Raw genomic sequence first — 20,439 nt, forward strand, 5'->3', positions numbered from 1 at the left:
GCTTTCCATCTTTGTGTGTGTGTGTGTGTGTGTGTGTGTGTGTGTGTATGTATGTGTTTATATATCTATATATATCTATATCTATCAGAGAGATAGAGAAAGAGAGAGAAAGAGAAACAAACATTCCTGGTTCACAAATTCTCTTAAACTGAACTTGTTTGGAAATTTTAGCAATAAATTATAAAGTGATATTATTTTAAGGCCTGGTGTTTTTAACATGTCTTTGATGCCAGTATGTGTATGTATCTTAAATAGGTATCTAGGGCAGCTTTGATGTCTCCTCAGGTTTATATGGGTTGAATTTAGGGTTCAGACAAGGAAAACATTATGTGTTGAAGCCAGAGTGATGATGGCATGGCCACACAGAGGGAAAGACTAAATAAAGAAAGAATATTAGCCTTGTATAAGATAAAACAACATACATTGTGAGAAATGCATTAGGAGGAATATAAAGTAGAAGTCCTCTTATATGCTTAATCTGAGATTTCTAATCATCATAAGCAGATCAGCTTATTTTCTAGAAAATTTACACAGTGCTCTTTTGTACCATGAGCTATCTGCTCATTTTCTAATTACTATTGAAAAAAAATTCCAAAAGTGGTACAGTTCTTAAAGGACCAGATACCTGCTGATTTCATAAAATTAAGAAGACTTTTTGCTGGATTTAAATTACATGTAGAATTTTTCTGGAATAATCATATCATGAGGAAAAATATGGTGGAATTGACTTTTTTAATTTTTTTTAATGTTTATTTATCTTTGAGACAGAGACAGACAGAACATGAATGGGGGAGGGTCAGAGAGAGAGGTAGACACAGAATCCGAAGCAGGCTCCAGGCTCTGAGCTGTCAGCACAGAGCCCAACGCGGGTCTTGAACTCACGAACCGTGAGATCATGACCTGAGCCAAAGTTGGAGGCTCAACTGACTGAGCCATCCAGGCTCCCCGTGGAACCCACTTTTATGTTGGAAATGTGAAAGGAAACCAGGTAAATCTGAATACCAAGAAAGACCTAGAGAGAGTGCCCCACAAGGGGGCATTCAAAGCCTGCTATTGCCTAGTGAGACTCTCCTTTCCAAATTGATGGTTGTCCTTTTCTTGATCATGTTATTATTCCATGCTTTCCTATCGTTAGGGAAGATGGTGCAGGGATGGACTCTAATTCCAGGGTTAGGATTCAGCTAAATTAGGCCATAATGAGGAGTAAACCTTCTGTAAAGAAGGAGGTATAGGAGGAAACTAGATATTTTAATGGGCATATTACTGGCATTGAGAAAATTAAAGCCTTTACAGCACTTGGCTGCCAAGATGTCCCAGGTATATGGATCCTCAGTAAAAGTTAGGTAAATTGAAGGAAGCATGGGTTATAATTTTGATCCTTTTATGATTAGAAAAGCAAATATTTAGTAAAAAGTTGGCATAAATAATGCACAATATAACATTTTGCTCCTTGGGTTTTATATGGTGTAGGGGATGAAGAAAGAGCCAGTATCTCTAACTTTTTAAATCATTGGCATATAGATCATGAGGATGGTGGAGGTGGTGATGATGGTGATGATGATGATGGTGGTGGTGATGGTGGTGATGATGGTGATGATGATGATGGTGGTGGTGATGGTGGTGATGATGGTGGTGATGATGGTGGTGATGGTGGTGATGATGGTGGTGATGATGGTGATGATGATGGTGGTGATGATGGTGGTGATGATGGTGGTGATGATGGTGGTGATGGTGGTGATGATGGTGGTGATGATGGTGGTGATGGTGGTGATGATGGTGATGATGGTGATAGTGGTGGTGATGATGGTGGTGATGATGGTGATGATGATGATGGTGGTGGTGATGGTGGTGATAATGACATTGAATAATGAGGTTTTGCCTCATTTTATATTTTTATCTCTGGCAAACCCATCACTTAGAAATAAGGGATAAGCAAGGAGGGTAAGTGAGCCCTTAGTTCTCCGCTTTCCACTTAGGCAACAGTGCAGCATCCCAGTGCTTTCTTAATGCTCTTCATAGAGTTCTCATCTTTACACCTGCAGCCACTTTTGAAACTTCACTCTTCTCCACTTCTGTAACCTATCAGGTTCAGATACTAAGTGTGTCTGCCTCAGAGTTGTTTTTCAATGAGCTGATCCCTGCAAAATGCTTAGAACAGCAACTGCTCCATAGTAGTAAATGTACATGGTAGCCACCATTGTTAGTTTTCAGACAGGTATATCTGGACATATGGGAATCTGCCTCATGTGACTGCTTTGTATGTTTTGGATATACATACCCATAGCGCATCCAGTGTGTATGAGAAAAGAATAAAATATCTAACTGCATCTCCCATGACTAACATGTGGAGTTGTTTCTTGATCTCCATTTTCAGGTTAGGAAATGGAGTTTTAGATAGGTTAAAGAATCCAGACAGTGTGACTCAGAAATCAGAATATGAACCACAGCTTGTCTCGTTCTAAAGCCTACAATATTGTCACAAGTCTGGGCTGTGATCTATTCAAAGGTAAAATAATAATAATAATAATAATAATAATAATAATAAAGTGGAACTGTTGTTAAAACGATGTTACATGATCATCATGTCAGGTGATGAAGAAAAATCATGTGACCACTTTGCCCAAATCTGCCCGATTCCCTTCCAGGAGCAAATAGTTCAGAGCTTTGAGAAGCTGCATTTAAAAGTTGGGGACTCTTGCCTCTGCCATTCTCCTTTTTTTGTCAGAAACCAGTAGCATCTTCTCTCTTAATTTTATGGATAAATAACATGTCGGAAATGGTACAGTGGGACCAATGATCCCTAGTGTAGGCAAAAGGCAATATAATCTTAAAATAATAAAATTGAATAAAAGTTGATTTTTAAAATCATTTTGACCAGGCATCCCTTAAAGAATACCAGTAATAAAATCCTTTCCTCTTTTGTGGTGGGGGTAGAAGGAGCATTTCTATTGCAAACTGAAAACTTGGTTTGCAGCTGTCAGTGAAGTTAAACATTGAGTAACACTGCCAGGCTTGGGTTGGGGAGAAGGGGTAGAAAGACACGATGCAGCAGCCAGAAAATGCCAGGAGCCGATCTGTTAGGTCAGGGAACCTGATGTTGAGCGTCTGAAGAACAACACAAAGTTCATATTGACAAGGGAATGCAAGTAGTTTAAGTTCAAGTGGAAAAGCTGTACAGCAAGGTAGGAAGGAACAGAAATCCAGACTCATTGGGGAACAAAACCTTGGCACAGAGCACAAGGAGGCTGGATTACAGGAACCAGAAATCAGGCAGTGTGTCCAGGCAGCAAGTATGAAGACAGGCATCAGGCCAAACTGATACAGAACTAGAGTCTTCCCTGACCAGCACCAGCATTAGAGCCAGAGGATGCATAGGACCCCCTTGGTAGAGTCAACAGGTAACCAAATATGGAAACCTCATCACAGGATGTAGAGATGTCCACTGAGCTTTTGTAATTTTTTCTTTAAATTTATTTATTTATTTTGAGAGAGACAGAGACGGCACGAGTTGGGGAGGGGCAGAGAAAGAGGGAGAGAGAGAACCCTGGTCAGGTTCCAGACTGTTGGAACAGAGCCCCACAGGGAGCTAAACTCACAAGACCACAAGATCGTGACCTAAGCCGAAACCAAGAGTCAGTCTCTCATCTGACCCAGACGCCCCCACTGAGCTTTTAAATGCTGAAACAGGATTTAGACCCACAGAGATACTAGAGTTAGCAGGTTAATTCTTTCCATTCTTGAAAGTGAGTAGAACATATTTGGGGACACTCTTGATGTTAATACAATTTGAAAATTGCCAGGTAGCTTGAGTTCTGAAAATCTCTGAAGGCCCATGGAAAGACTGTTGACTTTATAACCTCCAAACTTCAGTAAATACAGTACCAATAAAAAGGGCTAGAAAGCTATTAACATGATATACATTTCACATAATTTATATAAATTGTTCAGTCTGCCTATTAATTATACACTCCTTTTAACTGTAACTCCTTAACTACTATGTGGGGAAAAGTCTGTACATTCTAAAAATGAATACAGAATGCAGAAGCGAACAGTGATACATATCCGCAGTAGGAAGGTTTCCTACCCAGTAGCAGACGGTCAGTGGTCAGGTGCGAGTAGGCATGTTGTTAATACCCCAGGGAAACTGAGAGTCATGTATCCCTTCAGATTCAGACGTTTTGGTGAAGACTGCCTCTGCTTTGCATGGATAAGCTAGCGGTTTGTAAATTGGGCAGGTAGCTGTACCGGACTGGCATCCCCATCTTTAACCTACTTAGTAGGAACTGAAAGCAGACGTTTCGCACATGAAGTTACCAGGCCACACAACTCTATGCTTTGAGAATTTTGATATATCTTGTGCCACTATGGAGCTACTAAAGTCTTTGTTCACTGGCCCTGCAGCCAGCTTTCAGAAAATTAAGCAGGAGCTCAAGGCTATCAGTCTAGTGTGAATGTGATTCTGCAGGAAAAAAATACCCAAGTGCCTCCTTTCCTCTTTGTTTTATTTTATGATAAAATAGCCTTTTAAAATGCTTAAGTGCTTAGATTATTCTTGGAATTTTAGAAATACATGTATATCATTTTACTCCATTTCCCAGCACTGAGTGCCAGTTCCATTTAATAAGGAGTGGGTGACTGGTTCATTTCCGCCCCCCCCGCCAACATTTACGTATTTTCTGCTTCAACGATCAGTGCATATACTTTTGAAATTAAAAGCTACGAACACTTTATACTAGTTCTTTTCAGTGCTTTGGAGCACATCAGTGCCATTTATTTTTGCTGGAAATGAAGTCACAGTGTCTTCTAGTAAGTCTAGAAAAGAGGAATTTCTGAAGTAAAAAATACATATATTCTCATCATACATTCACTCATTCAATAAACATGTTTGACTTGTTCGCTTGATAACAGGGTATGACTCCCATAGAAGCCTATAAAAATGTTATGGAAATTAGTATATATTTTTAGCCTGATTTTAATGAGTAGGGAAGAACTAATTTATATGCTTTCTAAGGTAAGGTGAAAGTTGCAGATAAGCGTTCCGTTCTGATATCTTTTCTACTAGGGGGATTGCATTGTCACTTTCAAAATACCATAATGCCCTAGAAATTTCCCGACGAGGGTTTTGCCTTTAAATTTTTGCCTTTGGCAAGCACTGGGGTTGGAGATAAGGGAGAAACAAGAAGGAGGTTGGGTGCTTTTGCATGTTTTCGGCATCACAGTCTGCTAAAGTGACTAAATCCCAGTGTTCCCGAAAGTACACTACCTGGAGTTCTGGTGTTTCTACATTTAACTGCTTAGTCAACTGCTCTCCTTCAGTCCCACCGTCTGTAAATAGACCAGTTTCATCTTTCTCATAGTTCCATTTTATGAGCTTTTAATTAGTTAATAATTATTTTTTTAATGTTTAGTTTTGAGAGAGAAAGAGTGTGAGCAGGGGAGGAGCAGAGAGTTAGAGATAGAGAGAGAGAGAGAGAGAGAGAGAAAGAGAGAGAGAGAGAGAGAGAGAGAGAGGGAGACAGACACAGAATCTGAAGCAGGCTTCAGGCTCTGAATTGTCAGCACAGAGCCTGATGCGGGGCTCAAACCCATGAGCTGTGAGATCATGACCTGAGCCAAAGTCAGACGCTTAACCTACTGAGCCACCCAGGCGCCCCTCATTTTATGAGCTTTTAAATGAAATACCTATAAAGTACTTATTACAGTGTCTGGTCCATAGTAGTGACTGTAAATGTTAACTATCCTTTCTCACATATGTGTTTCTGGGCATATATGGTGAGTAGAGGGGTGGGTGTTTGATAGGCACATGCTTGGATGTGCATGTGTTTGTACATGAATAACTGTGTGGTCAGTGATTATTAGAAATAGATAAAATGCTCATTTTCTTGGGTTCATTCTTTCTGGTTATTAGAATTACATTGTATGCCAGAGAAAGTCTATGAAGGAAGGGTATGGAGAGAGGTGAAATGAGGGCTAAGAGCGAAGCTCCCAGAGATGCATTATTTGTATGACCTTTACTGGAGCCTCATGGATCCTCATTCCTGAAGACGGGCCCATAGTCTGTCTGCACTTTTATCTGAATAACCCAAGTTACAATATGGCATCTATGAAGATAACAGTGCTTCTTTAAGTAACATTGACTTGTGCAATGTGTGTTACTAACACTATGAAACGGAACTTAAAATGTTTTTTTATGTTCTAATCTGACATCCTGAATGATTTTCCTTCGATATTCAAACACCGTCTTCTTTTAGTGTTGTGGCAAATTCTGAAATAGAGAGAAGGCTAAGATAACGTGGATTGCCAAGCAGAAATCAAAATTGATGAAGTGTCTTGCTGAATTGATCAAATAAAGTGTTTGGGGGTTGTTCTTTTTATCTCTATTGATTTTTTAATCACCTCAAGAGTGGTGGACGCTGCTAAGAGATTGATGGTGGTTGATTTTTATGCTACCAGGTGTCATGGGCTGAATGCTTGTGTCCTCCCCAACTTCTTTCATTGAAACCCTAAGCCCCACTGTGATGGCATTTGGAGGTGGGGCCTTTGGAAGGGGGATCCGGATTAGATGACATGATGAAGAAGGGGCCCTGTGATGGGATCAGTGTCCTTAGAAGAAGAGGAAGAGACCAGAGTTCCTTCTCTTTCTGCCAAGTGAGGACACAGGGAGAAGTCTCTGCAAGCCAGGAGGTCCACCTTCCCCAGTGAACCAAATCAGGCTGCACCTTGGTCTTAGATTTCCGAGTCACCAAAACTGTGAGAAAGAAATTCCTGTTTGTTTGTTTGTTTGTATTAATTAATTAATTTATCTATTTATTTTGAGGGGGAGTGAGAGAGTGAGCAGGGGAGGGGCAGAGAGAGAGGGAGACAGAGAATCCCAAGCAGGTAGCTCGCCATCAGCACAGAGTGTGATGCGGGGCTAGAACTCACGAACCACGAGATCATGGCCTGAGCCCAAATCAAGATTCGGGTGCTCAACCGACTGAGACACCCAGGTGCCCCAAGAAATTCCCGTGTTTTAAGCCACCTAGCCTATGGTATTTTGTTATTTGCAGCCTGATTGGAAGAAGACACCAAGGAAAGGCCTATCAATTCTAAAAACAGTCTGGAAATTTATGATAACAAGTCTCTAGCGAGTTTTCTTAGTATATTAACCCATGTTGCTAGAATTTCCTGTATCTACAAGGGTAAATGTTACCTCATGATACAAGTGAAAGATTTTTCACTAGCCTTTATGGGGCCTATGTTATTACACAGTGTATGTCTTTTATGTATTAAGCTGTAAGAAGTTAAGCTCTGAGCTCAACAGCATGCTTACCCTTGTCACTAACACCTTTATCAGAACACTATGAGAAACTAGCTTTTAGTTTGTGTACACTTTGGAATTTTAAGTTTCCCACCTAGTGAGTTACTTCAATATGTTTACTTAAAAATTTCACTTAGGGAAAGCTGGGTGTCTCAGTTCACTGGGCATCTGACTCTTGATTTCGGCTCAGGTCATGATCCCACAGTTCATGGGTTCAAGCCTGTGTCAGGCTCCATGCTGATGGTGCAGAGCCTGCTTGGGATTCTCTCTCTCTCTTTCTCTCTGCTCCTCCCCTGCTCATGCTCTCTCTCTCTTTCAAAATAAATGAATAAACTTAATTTTTTTTCACTTACAGATATCAACTTTTCTTTGTAAAAAATTATTACATTATATAATCATTTCTGTTACCCTTAGGCCATTTAGCAGAGGATTTCTGGCAAGCTTTAGAATGTGAATATGTCAGTTATATTCCCATCAAGGTTTGTAATACCTGGGTATTGGATGTGTTTACTAAAATGGAAATTGGTCTTCTAGACAGGACAGCTGCCTCTCACTTATCTGATAGGATAGCCTCAGTGCAATCTGCAAATCTTATTGAATCGGATTGATTCCGTTATCTTCCTCACTAACCTTTAATTAATGCTATGTAGCAGAAATGTAATGTGATTCTCATATTGTAGAAAACAGTGGTTGAGATAATTCACATATCAGACAGCTACTGTTCCTAATTAGTTAGATGCAGAACTAGGACCAAAGGTTGTTCTAGCTTTTATATATATATTTCATAATGTGGTATCCTGCATCCAGTAACTGACAACCACGAGGCAAATTTCATACCTTTAGAATGAAACAGTGGGTACATCACAGGACTGTTCAGAGAGCAAAAAGAAAGAATAGCCAAAACCCTTTATTATGAACACAAGGCTCTTGAAATAATGGCTGAAGGTTGAGTTTGAGTCTTTAAATTGTGATTTGAATTTTAGCCTGGAGTTAAGACTATAACTAGGTGTCCTTTTTTAAGGCATTCAACAAATATGTATTATTTTTATTTTATTATTATTTTTTAAATGTTTATTCATTTTTGAGAGAGAGAGTGCAAGCGGGGGAAAAGCAGACAGAGAAGCAGACAGAAGATCCAAAGTGGAATCTGCACTGACAGCAGTGAGCCCAATGCGGGGCTCAAACTTACAAACCGTGAGAGATCATGACCTGAGGTAAAGTTGGACACTCAACCTACAGAGCCACCCAGGCGCCCCTGTACTAGTTTTTAATATGTGTTGGATTTCATAAAGATTTGTTCTCTTTGGCTCCAGGAAGCTAAAGAGAATCCTTATGCAGAAGTTAAAAAAAATACTTAAGGCACAGTAGACTATCCTTACGAAAATTGCTGTTTCCCAAAATGAAATACATTGGCTAGAGCTATATGCTCTGGTTACTGGAGTAATTCAGACACAGGCTGTGATCTTTTGATGGGATAGATAGAAGCAAATCTCAAAGGATCACATCATTCCACAAGATTCTAAGATTCTAATACTCAATGTTGGAGCTGTATGTAGTTGGCTGGGAGCATGTTCCTAAAGTGAAAATCAACCTGCTGATTCTCTATTACTGGTTATTCAAATATGAAAAATTTGAAATGATTTGGGTTTATTTTGTAAATGTTTTTTAAAGTAAAAAAAATGAGAATTTAACTTTGTTCTCTTAAATTCAGGTATTTGATTATAAATGTTTACATATTTTGATGCATTTTTCAAGCTTTGAAATTGTTTTTTTTTTCCAATTTGGATGCCTTTTATTTTTTTTTCTTTTTTTTCATTTTATTTTTTTTCAATATATGAAATTTATTGTCAAATTGGTTTCCATACAACACCCAGTGCTCATCCCAAAAGGTGCCCTCCTCAATACCCATCACCCACCCTCCCCTCCCTCCCACCCCCCATCAACCCTCAGTTTGTTCTCAGTTTTTAAGAGTCTCTTATGCTTTGGCTCTCTCCCACTCTGACCTCTTTTTTTTTTCCTTCCCCTCCCCCATGGGTTTCTGTTAAGTTTCTCAGGATCCACATAAGAGTGAAAACATATGGTATCTGTCTGTCTTTGTAAGGCTTATTTCACTTAGCATCACACTCTCCAGTTCCATCCATGTTGCTACAAAGGGCCATATTTCATTCTTTCTCATTGCCATGTAGTATTCCATTGTGTATATAAACCACAATTTCTTTATCCATTCGTCAGTTGATGGAAATTTAGGCTCTTTCCATAATTTGGCTATTGTTGAGAGTGGTCAAGCTTTGAAATTGTTAACAGGATTTTTAATAATTTAGAAAACTATGAGAAATCAGCTGAAGCAAAACTCTTGTTGGACTTCTGATCCAGCTCTGTGTGTGTGTGTGTGTGTGTGTGTGTGTGTGTGTGTGCGCGTGCACATGCATGTGCCAAGATGTTGCAATGTATTAAAGCTTCCTATTAAGATAATACTGTTCTTAATAGAGTCCAAAGCAATATTTTTAATTTCCTATTTTCCTTGAGTACTCAAAGTTTGATATATTTTTTTAAGGTTGTTTATTCGTGTACAGTGAATGAGGGGTAGGGGCACAGAGAGAGGGAGAGAGAGAATCCCAGGCAGGCTCTGAGCTGTCAGTGCAGAGCCCAACTTGGGTCTCAATCACATGACCCTCAGATCATGACCCAAGCTGCTGCAATCAAGAGTCAGATGCTCAACCCACTGAGCCACGCAGGTGCCCCTCAAAGTTTGATATTGTATAGATTTTTTTATGCTGTCATGGAAAGCATAACTTAACCTAATTTCATTGCTCATTTCACTGTCTCATAAACAATAGGGCATATTTCAGCTGTATGATGAAAGAAATTTCTTTGACCATCACAGGAGGCCTGCTGAGGACTGTTGAATTTGCTCATGTGCAATGACAATTAAGAGTAGAGGGAAGGGTATTGAACAGAAGCATGGGAAGCTCATTTTAATTCTTTGTTACTTAATTAAGTCATGTAACATATCTGTGCCTACCTTCTGCTTCTATAAAGTCGGAACAGTAGTATTTACAGAACATTTTGTTGTGGTTGACACATAAATTGTGCTCAACAGATCATTGTTGTTGGGATTTTTTTCTGCCCATACAAAAGAGAGTGTTATTATTTGGAAAATTATAAATTCAGTTGAATTTTCCACATAATAACACTATCTGCAGTAAATACCTTGTGAATTAATGAACAGTGCAAACAACTGATTCCACCTCCATCCAATTGAAAGAACAGCGGGGCTAGAAGGAATGTCTTGGGGAATTTGCTATGAAGGGAGGGAAGAAGAGTGTGTGTGTCCATTTGAATTGCTATAACAAAAATACCACACCAGGTAGCTTATACACAACAGAAATTTATTCCTCACAGTTTTGGAGGCTGGGAGTTCCAAGATCAAGGTGTCGGCAGATTCACTGTCTAGCGAGGATCCACTTCCTGGCTCATAGATGGCTGTCTTCTTGCCATGTCCTCACATAGTGGAAGGGACAAGGATGTTCACCTTCTGTGGTCTCTTTTATAAGGACTCAAATCTCATTCATGAGTGTAGAGCCCTCCCAAAGGTCTCTAATCACCTCCTATATCCCAATATCATCACACTGAGGATTGAGTTTCAACATAGGAATTTGGGGGCACACAAACATTCAATCTATAGTAGACATTGATATTTACTGAATGCCTAATTTAGCTAGGTACCATGCTAAATTCTTTTTATATGTTTATTGATTTATCTTCAACAAATAATTATCACCTACTGTGTTCTACATACTGAGCTAGGCATTGGAGCATAGTGGCATGGTCCATATTGTTTGGTGCTTATAAATTGAGCATTGGGGATAGACATTAAACAATGACACAGTTAATGATTACTTAATTAAAATTATGGCTATCACTAGAGAGGTATAAAATTTAATCTTTTCATCAGCATTGTAAAATAGATATTATTTGCTTTATACAGAGGAAGAAAATGAGGCTTAAAAAGGTTAAAGAAATAGTCTGAGGTCACAAAGATAATAGGTTGTGGACTTAACATTGCTTAGGCTTTATCTCTTCCAGAAGGCTGCTTGTGGGGGTCTCAAGGCTGCATGATCTTAAGGAGGTCCACAGCTTGACCAACCCCTTTCACCCATTTATCCCTTAAAGGAATGTTTCTTGAGCACCTACCACATGTCACCAGCATGCCAACTAGTGAGCAAAATGGACATGATACCTGCCTTCATGGAGTTCATAGTCTAGTGAGGATGGCAGAGAATCACTTCTCAAAAAAATACATAATTATAAACTACTACAAAATGACTGAGAAAAAATTAAATGGTGCTATGAGAGCCTGTGATAGAGACATCCACTTTAGCCTAGGAGTTCAGGAAGGCATCCATGAGGAGGTGACCTTAAAGTAGAGATCTAAGGATGAGGAGGAGCTAACCAGGTAGGAAGGATGGTGGAAACAGAGGATTGTACGCAGGGGGTGGGGGGGGGGGGCAGGATCCGCAAAGGCTGTGAGTCAGAAAGGAACATGATTAAGTTGGAACAAGTAAATGAAGATCACTGTGGTCAAACTGAAATAATGGAAGAGTAGCACAAGGTAAAGATAGGTAGGAGCTAGAACCTGGTGTTTTAGCCTTTTTAAGGAATTTGGTCTTAATCATAGGATCAAAGTGAAGTCATGGAAGGATTTTGGATAGAGGAGTGACACAAGTAGATTTGCTTCATCAAAATCACTTTATCATATCAATCAGTGAAAAATGGGCAGGAGACATGAATAGATTCTTTTCCAAAGAAGACATCCAGATAGATGTCACATGAAATAGACACATGAAAAATGCTCAGCATCATTCATCATCAGGGAAATGCCAATCAAAACCACATTGAGATACCACCTCACACCTGTCACAGAAACTAAAATTAACACAATAACAGATGTTGGTGAGGATATGGACAAAGGAGAACACTCATGCACTGTTGGTGGGAATTCAAACTGGTGCAGCCATTCTGGAAAACAGTATGGAGGTTTCTCAAAAAATTAAAAATAGAACTACATTATGACCCAGCAATTGCACTACTAGGTATTTATCCAAAGGATATAAAAATGCTGATTCAAAGGGACACATGTACCCCAATGTTTATAGCAGCGGTATTGACAATAGCCAAAATATGGAAAAAGCCCAAGTGTCCATTGACAGATGAATGGATAAGGAAGCTGTGGTATATATATTCAATGAAATATTGCTTAGACATCAAAAAGAACGGAATCTTGCCTTTTGTGACATTGTGGATGAAACTAGGATGTATTATGCTAAATGAAATAAGTCTGTCAGAGAAAGACAAATATCATATAATTTCATTCATATGTGGAATTTAAGAAACACAACAGATGAACATAAGGGAAGGGAAGCAAAAAAAAGAAATAAAAACAGAGAGGGAGGCAAACCATGAGCGACTATTACATACAAAGAACTGAGGGTTGCTGGAGGAAGGTGGGCGGGGCCGGGCTAGATGGGTGATGGGCATTAAGGAGGGTACTTGCGATGAGCACTGGGTGTCCTATGTAAGTGATGAATCAGTAAATTCTATTCCTGAAATCATTAAAAAAATAAAGAATTAACAAAATCACTTTCTCAGTGGTGTGGGCATAGATCTTCAGAGCAAAAGCAGAACATAAGGATATTATCGCCATCATTCAAGTGAGAAATGATGGTAGCATTACCTGGGCTGGCAGGTGTGTATCAGAGGCTTGAGTCATTGATGGAAACCAGAAGGAAGCAGTTAATTTTGTCTACTTAATGGAAATACTTCCATTCATGCAAATCACCTGCTGATCTGAATATGTTCTTGATTTGGCATTAGGTAGGCTCATCGTGAATTGATTGTTAACGATGACTTTGATTTTGAAAGTAGTTTATATATTATCTATATTGACCTAGCTCTTGATAGAGATGTTTATAATACAGTTTGCCTCAGTCATAATTCTCTAAGCGTCTACTATTCTAGCGCTCTATTAACCCCTGTAGGACTTAAAAAGATAACTTAGATACTATCCTTGCTTGCAAAAGCAAGTGGCCTAGTAATCTAGACAAGATGATAACAAAGTGCAAACACGAGTGACTGTGGTGTACAACATGCCGTGCCGCGGCCAAGTTTTATTGCATTTCTTTAAGAAGCAAAGATCACTTTCTACTGAAGGATTTAAAGGATCAGCAAAGATAGAGCATGGAAATGGACTTGGAGGCATGTGACACATTTAACTCATGGAAGAGGGGGTGTGGAAGGCAAAGATAGAGCATGGAAATGGACTTGGAGGCATGTGACACATTTAACTCATGGAAGAAGGGGTGTGGAAAGCTTAATCTGGGAGGATAAAAGATAGTAATTATATTGATACCTGAAGCTATTAGAATTTTTGGAGATTAGATAATCTTGCTTCAAGAAACAAATTTGTAATGAAACAGTTTCATTTGATTTGCTTATTTGGCTTCACCATGCACTTCTTAAAAGAAGACTTAATATTTTTAGAGCAGTTTTATGTTTACAATAAAATGGAGAGTAAGGTACCAAAATTTCCCATATACTTGCTGGCCCCGTAGCTTTACCCAGTCAGCATCATTCACCAGAATGATTTTTTACCAAGGATGAACTCACATTGATACATTATAAACACCTCAAGTCCATAGTTTGCTTTAGGATTCACTCTTGTATTGCACATTCTATGGGTTTGATTAAATGTATAACAACATATGTTCATCATTCTAATATACAGAGTATTTTCAATGCCTGAAAAATTCTATCCCTAGTCATCCCCCTCCTCACTCACCAGTCACTGTCAATTACTAGTCTTTTTGCTATCTCCATAGTGTTACCTTTTCCACAGTGTCGTATAGTTGGAATCATATAGTATGATGCCTTTTCAGATTGGTTTCTTTTACTTACTAATATGCATTTAAGTCTCCAGGTCTTATCACACGGTTTGATAGTTCATTTTGTTTTAGTGCTGAATAATATTCCATTGTTTGTATGGACTGTGTTTATTTGTTCATTTATCTAATTTATCATTTCTCTGATGATATAGGATGTGATGCATCTTTTCATATGCTTATTTGCTATCTGTATATCTTTGGTGAGATGTCTCTTAAGGTGTTTGGCCCATTTTCCAATCGGGTTATTTTCTTACTGGTGAATTTTAAGATCTCTCTCTATATTTTGGATAAGAGTTCTTTTATCAGATGTGTCTTTTGCAAATATTTTCTCCCAGTTTTTGTCTTGTCTTCTCATTCTCTTGATACTGTCTTTTGTAGAGAAGGTTTTAATTTTAATGAAGTCCAGTGTATCAGTTATTTCTATCATAGATCTTATCTTCAGTATTGTATGTAAAAAGGCATCACCATATCCCAAGGTCATCTAGGTTTTCTTCTTACAGTAGTTTTATAGTTTTCCATTTTCCATTTAGGTCTGTGAGCCATTTCTAGTTAATTTTTGTGAAGGGTGTAAGGTCTCTGTCTAGATTCATTCTTTTGCATGTGGATATCTACTCGTTCCAGTATCATTTGTTAAAGAAGCTATCTTTGCTCCATTTTGTTGTCATTGCTTCTTTTTTGTTTGCTTGTTTATTTTGCGTGTGTGAGAGCTAGCACAGCATGCTCGGGGGAGGGGCAGAGAGGGAGGGAGAGACCATTTCGGAAACAGGCTCCACCACACGGTCAGTACAGAGCCTGATGTGAGGCTCAGACTCATGAACCATGATATCATGACCTGAGCTGAAGTCAAGAGTCAGACCTGAGCTAAGAAGTCAAGAGTGGTACACTTGACCAGTTGAGCCACTCAGGTGCCCAGCCTTTCATTATTTGTCAAAGATCAGTTGACTGTATTTCTGAGAATCTACATCTGGGTTCTCTGTTCTGTGCCACTGATATATTTGTCTGTTCCTTCACTAGTATCACAAGGTCTTGATTACTGTAGCATTATCATAAGTCTTGAAATTATTCACTTTTGTGACATTAATTCACTTAATTTTACACTCATTATGTGTTTACTGAAAATATAGCAGACATTCACTGATTTTTAGGGGCAATGTTTAAAGTTCTGGCAAATCAGGAATCCCTGGAAAACTTCCCTTGAAAGTGATAGGCTCAGTAATTATTTTACGAAGAGTAAATGGATGATGATCCCAAGTAGAGCAGTAACTCTGAGTATGAATACGGTGGTGGGAGATACAGGAAGTTGGCAAAGAACTTGTGTTCTTCATTTTGATTGGAACATAGAGTAACTAAAAGTGTTAGTGGGGGATGAAAATGGAGAGTTGGAGCCCTCTCATTAATGATCCTACAGGATAGCCTACTGGACAGCAGAAAGAAATTTTCAGTTGCCCACATCTAACTTGAAGATTTAGAAAGAAATTTTGACTGCATGTTTCAATATATTTTTCTTTTTTCACGTGACCCGGTATTCAATAACTTTTATGGTAAATAACCTGGGGCTTGACAGCAGCATTTTCCACATGGTTGAGATTCCTGGGAAGAAACGGGAGTTTATATTGTTAGATCTACTGAGCATATTACCAGAAGAGCTTTATTTGATAGGCAGTCATTTGGAATCTATTTTCCCTCATTTGGGAGTAGTTACCAGGCCAAATCACTGTTCTATTTATATCCATGACCTCTTTTCCAGTGCTGTATCAGCTGAGCACTGTAGAGACATCCTTAAAAGAGGTAGTATTTGGGTCAGAAACGTCAACCAAAATGAGTGTAATTAGACAGATTTTTTTTTTTAAAGAATGAGGGGTTTTTAAGTAGCTTTATCAGTAAATCCTTAAAGTAGTTTCCATTTGAATTGCTAAGCGATTATACAGCCATTAATTGAACTTAGCAAACTTGCTTTGGATCATTGAATACCTATTGTGCAAAATGACCCTCAGCATTTTGGGTGTGTGTTGGGGGGGCTGGGGTGATGCCTGGGCTAGGACTTGTTGAAAGTTCTGACAAGGAAATCTTTGCAGAAGTTTATTGCCCTATGGGATAGGGTGGAAGACCAAGAAGGAGTATATGGGAATGACTGGAGTTCAAGGGTAGGAGTACTTTTCTTTCTTTTCTTTTTTCTTTTTCTTTTCTTCTCCTTGGGTCTTAAAGAAAAGGTGAATATCTGGGTAAATATTGTAGTGTTGTTAGTTCATGTAATATAAGAGAAGTCCTTCAACTTCGAAAATCACAAATATACCTGAGAACATGTAAAAATGTAGATGGCTGGGCCTTATACCTATATTTTGATTTAGTAGATCTAGGTGTGGGACCTTTGGGGTCTGATTTTTAACAAGTACCCTCTGGGTGATTTTTATGTAGGTGGTCCTGAGTTTTGAGTTGGAAAACTTTACAATTCCAACCTGTAGAAATCAGACACAATTTAAAGCATTCAGTAAAACTCATAAAAACGATCCTGCTACTGTGCTAGGATCCAGGCATATAAAAAGTAAAGTACATATCTAGTAGGAGGAGAATATAAACATGTGCGTGCACGCGCATGCACACACACACACACACACACACACACACACACTCCCAACACCAATGTAATACCATGCTAAAGAGAGAAATTTATCCATTGGGTATTTGTATGCCAGTTACGCACTCAGAAGTAGGGAAAGAAAACTTGAAAGTGAGGGCTGCCTCTTAAGATAGACTTTGTCTGTCTAGTTTGTAGTGTTAGGAACATGCCCTCCAAGCTGTGTACCCAGTGAGGTAGAAATAGTTCCTCTTCTTTATGAGACACCTCCTTTCAAAATAATGAGCACCTCTGTGTGGTTTTCAAGGCCTTTAAAAAAGAGTCAGTAAACCTGGTTTCAACCCATTTGCTGATTCAGGATGTCTGGGGGTAATCAGGCTGTGAATTTTAAAGCTGTAGTGGGGAAAACAGTCCAGGGGTAAAAATGGGAGCTGACTTTAGGAGCGCGAACTTTTATTTTCCTGAGACTGTGCAAAGAGTCAGTGTTTGTGTACAGAGACTCCTCTCTCTGAAGTTCCAGTTAATGACAATGCCAAGTGAGAACTTTCAGTTCCTGTGTGACAAGAGGTAACATCCATAGAAAGTTAGAAGTAATAGGACGTTACTTTAATGACCCATCACACCTTCGTTCTTATTGCCAATGACCACATAAGGACCAGCATGGAGCACTAGCCTTTGCAACATTAACTCATTAAAACATCAAAATTATTTCCAGAATATCAGCCTTTGACATCATAAAATAGGACCTATGATGAAAGTGCTAATATTGGATTGACTATAAGATGATCTGAAAAAAAATTAAAAAGGACAGGGTAACAATTTTGCTTTCTGGTAATTGTTGTATAGGAAGGGGATAAATATGTGGAGGTGGATCCCCAACATAGCGTCTGATGAAAATGAATGTGCTAAGGAGGTGGAGGCTGCTTCTTGGTCCCCCTGTGGGAGATAGAGGCTCTTGCTCAGTTGTTACTGTTCTGTTTAATCCCAGGAACTGGTGTCCTCAGTGGTGTCCCCTCCTTTAGAATTAGGGTGGCAGGGTGTGGCCATATCCAGGCTGCTGCATTCTGCCAGCCATCACCTGTGAAGCCTCAGTTTTCTCCCGTACCTCTGTTACTGGTGAGTGATCTACTTTCACACCCTGGTAATGCCAGGTGGAATGCCTACAGAGATCTGGTTCACGGTGTCATAGAGATCTCAGGTGATGACTGAAGAGTGTGCCACCTTCTCTCTCAGTGGCAGCAGAAGGAAGTAGTGGACGAGGAGCCAGTGGAGAGATTGGAATCCTGGAGAAGAAAAATGAATGAGGAGGTAGAGGAGAAGATGAGGAAGGGATGTTCAGATGAGAGATGGTTCAGGAGAATAAAGTGGTGGAGGTAAAGGAAGTGGGGGGACCTTGAGCCCTGAACATGATCTCTTCAGGGAGACTTTCTTGAGTGTGGAGTTAGAGACCATGGATGCTCAGGTTGGCAGAGCCTTCTCCACCTGAATCCCAAGTTGGGGTAAATGCAGCGGCACTTGGGTGAGGGCACAAGTTTCATCAACCAAAATATACCCGCCTTGTGGGACCTCGCCTTTTGAGCCAACCCCCACCTAACACTTAAGAGCTCCAATGCAGATTTGCTAAGGTTTATACCAATTAGGGTGAAAGAGTTCAGACATCCCAGGACAGGCTACAAGTTCAGGGTCTTCTTTTGGACAGACTCTTCCTGCAGAAACAAGGCAATCATTAAAGGTCAGATCTTCTGGACAGGTGTCATTTCTTTCCATTTGAAACATAGGATCAGCACCGTTTGCCCACCTCCGACCCCACCCTTCATCTACAGGAGCAGGACATCACCTGTAGCTTCTTCACCTTCATCACTGCCTCAGACCACAGCCTCCCAGAATCTGACAAAACAATTGTTATTACTAATGGGGAACTATAGCCCAGTTCGTACAGGAGTAACTACCCTGTGAAGGGAAATCAGACCACATTCAGCAGGGCAGTCCATGGAGATACTCAAGCTCTTTGGGTACTCATGTGGTTAACGCCTGCCTTTGGAAATTGTTCTCGCCCCAGATTACCTGCCATCATTAGTCGGACCTCTGTTTGGGCAACTATGGTGTTGTGCATGTGCTGGTCTCTGTGCTCCCATCAGTGCTGTCATCATCATTAATGTAGCTTTTGTGGACATGGCCATCATCTGTCTAAGCCAAGGAAATGATACTAAAGACAGCACTGACTTTATCTCCATTGCTTGAATCTTTGTGTCAAGGCCTTCCTGCCTGCTTCTGATATAGATACTTAACAGTCATATTGGAAGAGGATCATTGTATCTTCAAGCCCCACAACCACAAGAACAATGAAAATCTAGGTTCATGTTTAATGTCTGGCAAGTTGCTCATCTTCCAGTGGATAACGCCATGGCCCCAAGACCTGTGCTTGGCCATCAACACCTGAATTTTCATCTTTGGCCAGGAGCCCATGTCACCCACCCTGCTGAGTATCTGGAAACAGGGACATAAACAGTGGAGAGCTGCTGAACTTGTATGAGGTAAAGGATAAAAGTAAGGGACCTCTAAATCTACCCAAATCCAAAACTTTCCAGTAGCTTTTTTGCTACTGATAAGTCTTCATGAAGGCCTGTGCCATGCTCTACCTTTTCTAGTCAGTCTTTTGGATAATCTGTGTCCAGAGCACCAGCGACCCCATTTTTTGGTTTCTAGGTGACAGGGACCTTCAGAACCACCTGTGGACTCAGGCTCCCTACCAATCACTGGAAACCTCTTCCACCTCCCTTCCTTTCATTGTCACTCAGGAACCATACCTGATGTCAGAGAGGTGATTAGGCTGGCAGGTGTGGCTCTATCCTCTCAACAAGGGTGAATAGGGTGTCCTTTCTGGGAATCACGTGTTCTTAGCCACAGTCAATGAGCTCATGCAGAGTGTGGCATGTTTCTCAGCCCCCTTTTGCCTACCTGATCATAACCAGGTGACAAAGTGCTCTGTGAGATTCCAGGAGAGAAAAGACATTCATTTGTAGACTTCATCTGCCTCCAACTCATTCCAACATCTCTCTTCTCCTTTCTGTGCCTCTCTCAACTTTTCTCTCCTCTTTCTGTTTTTAATGACTTGAGGGACCAAAACCAGAAAGCAAAACAATTAGAAAGCAGACTTTCCAATTTGATTCTCTTCTTGATGATACCTAGAAGGAGAGAGGGAGGTTGTCCAGTAAAATAGGCTGCCAGAGCTCTCTGACCCTCTATTTTTATGCCCCCTCCCCCCACTCCACAAGCTTTCTTTTACAAGTCCTAAAGTTCAAAAGAAGACAGACCAAGGATTGTGGGATTGAAGGACTGAGGTGGATGTGAATCCGTGGGACAGAGATTATTCATTGCCCTGTTATACACAGTATTCTTTTAGGCTAATCCTAGGCCAATATCACCACCACTACCCTTCCCCATGACACACACAAACTCCTTTCTCCTTACTGTGCCCAAATTTCTAAGAAACCTTGTAGATATTTCTTGAGCATTAGCCTGGAGGGGATGGAGAAGAATGTTACAGGAGTGAGATCCTATTAAGAACTAAAATAAACTCTTTTAAATGATTACTTTAAAACTAAAATAACATTGGGGCGCCT

General features: G+C 39.9%; 1 protein-coding gene across 1 annotated transcript in view; it reads left to right on the forward strand.

The window, feature by feature from the left end:
- GUCY1A2 (guanylate cyclase 1 soluble subunit alpha 2) overlaps positions 1-20,439 on the forward strand; it is a 297,464-nt gene that overhangs the window by 168,777 nt on the left and 108,248 nt on the right. The gene's annotated exons all lie outside the window — the stretch shown is intronic.

The sequence above is a fragment of the Panthera uncia genome, chromosome D1 (assembly GCF_023721935.1).
Source record: "Panthera uncia isolate 11264 chromosome D1, Puncia_PCG_1.0, whole genome shotgun sequence".
Lineage (NCBI taxonomy): Eukaryota > Metazoa > Chordata > Mammalia > Carnivora > Felidae > Panthera > Panthera uncia.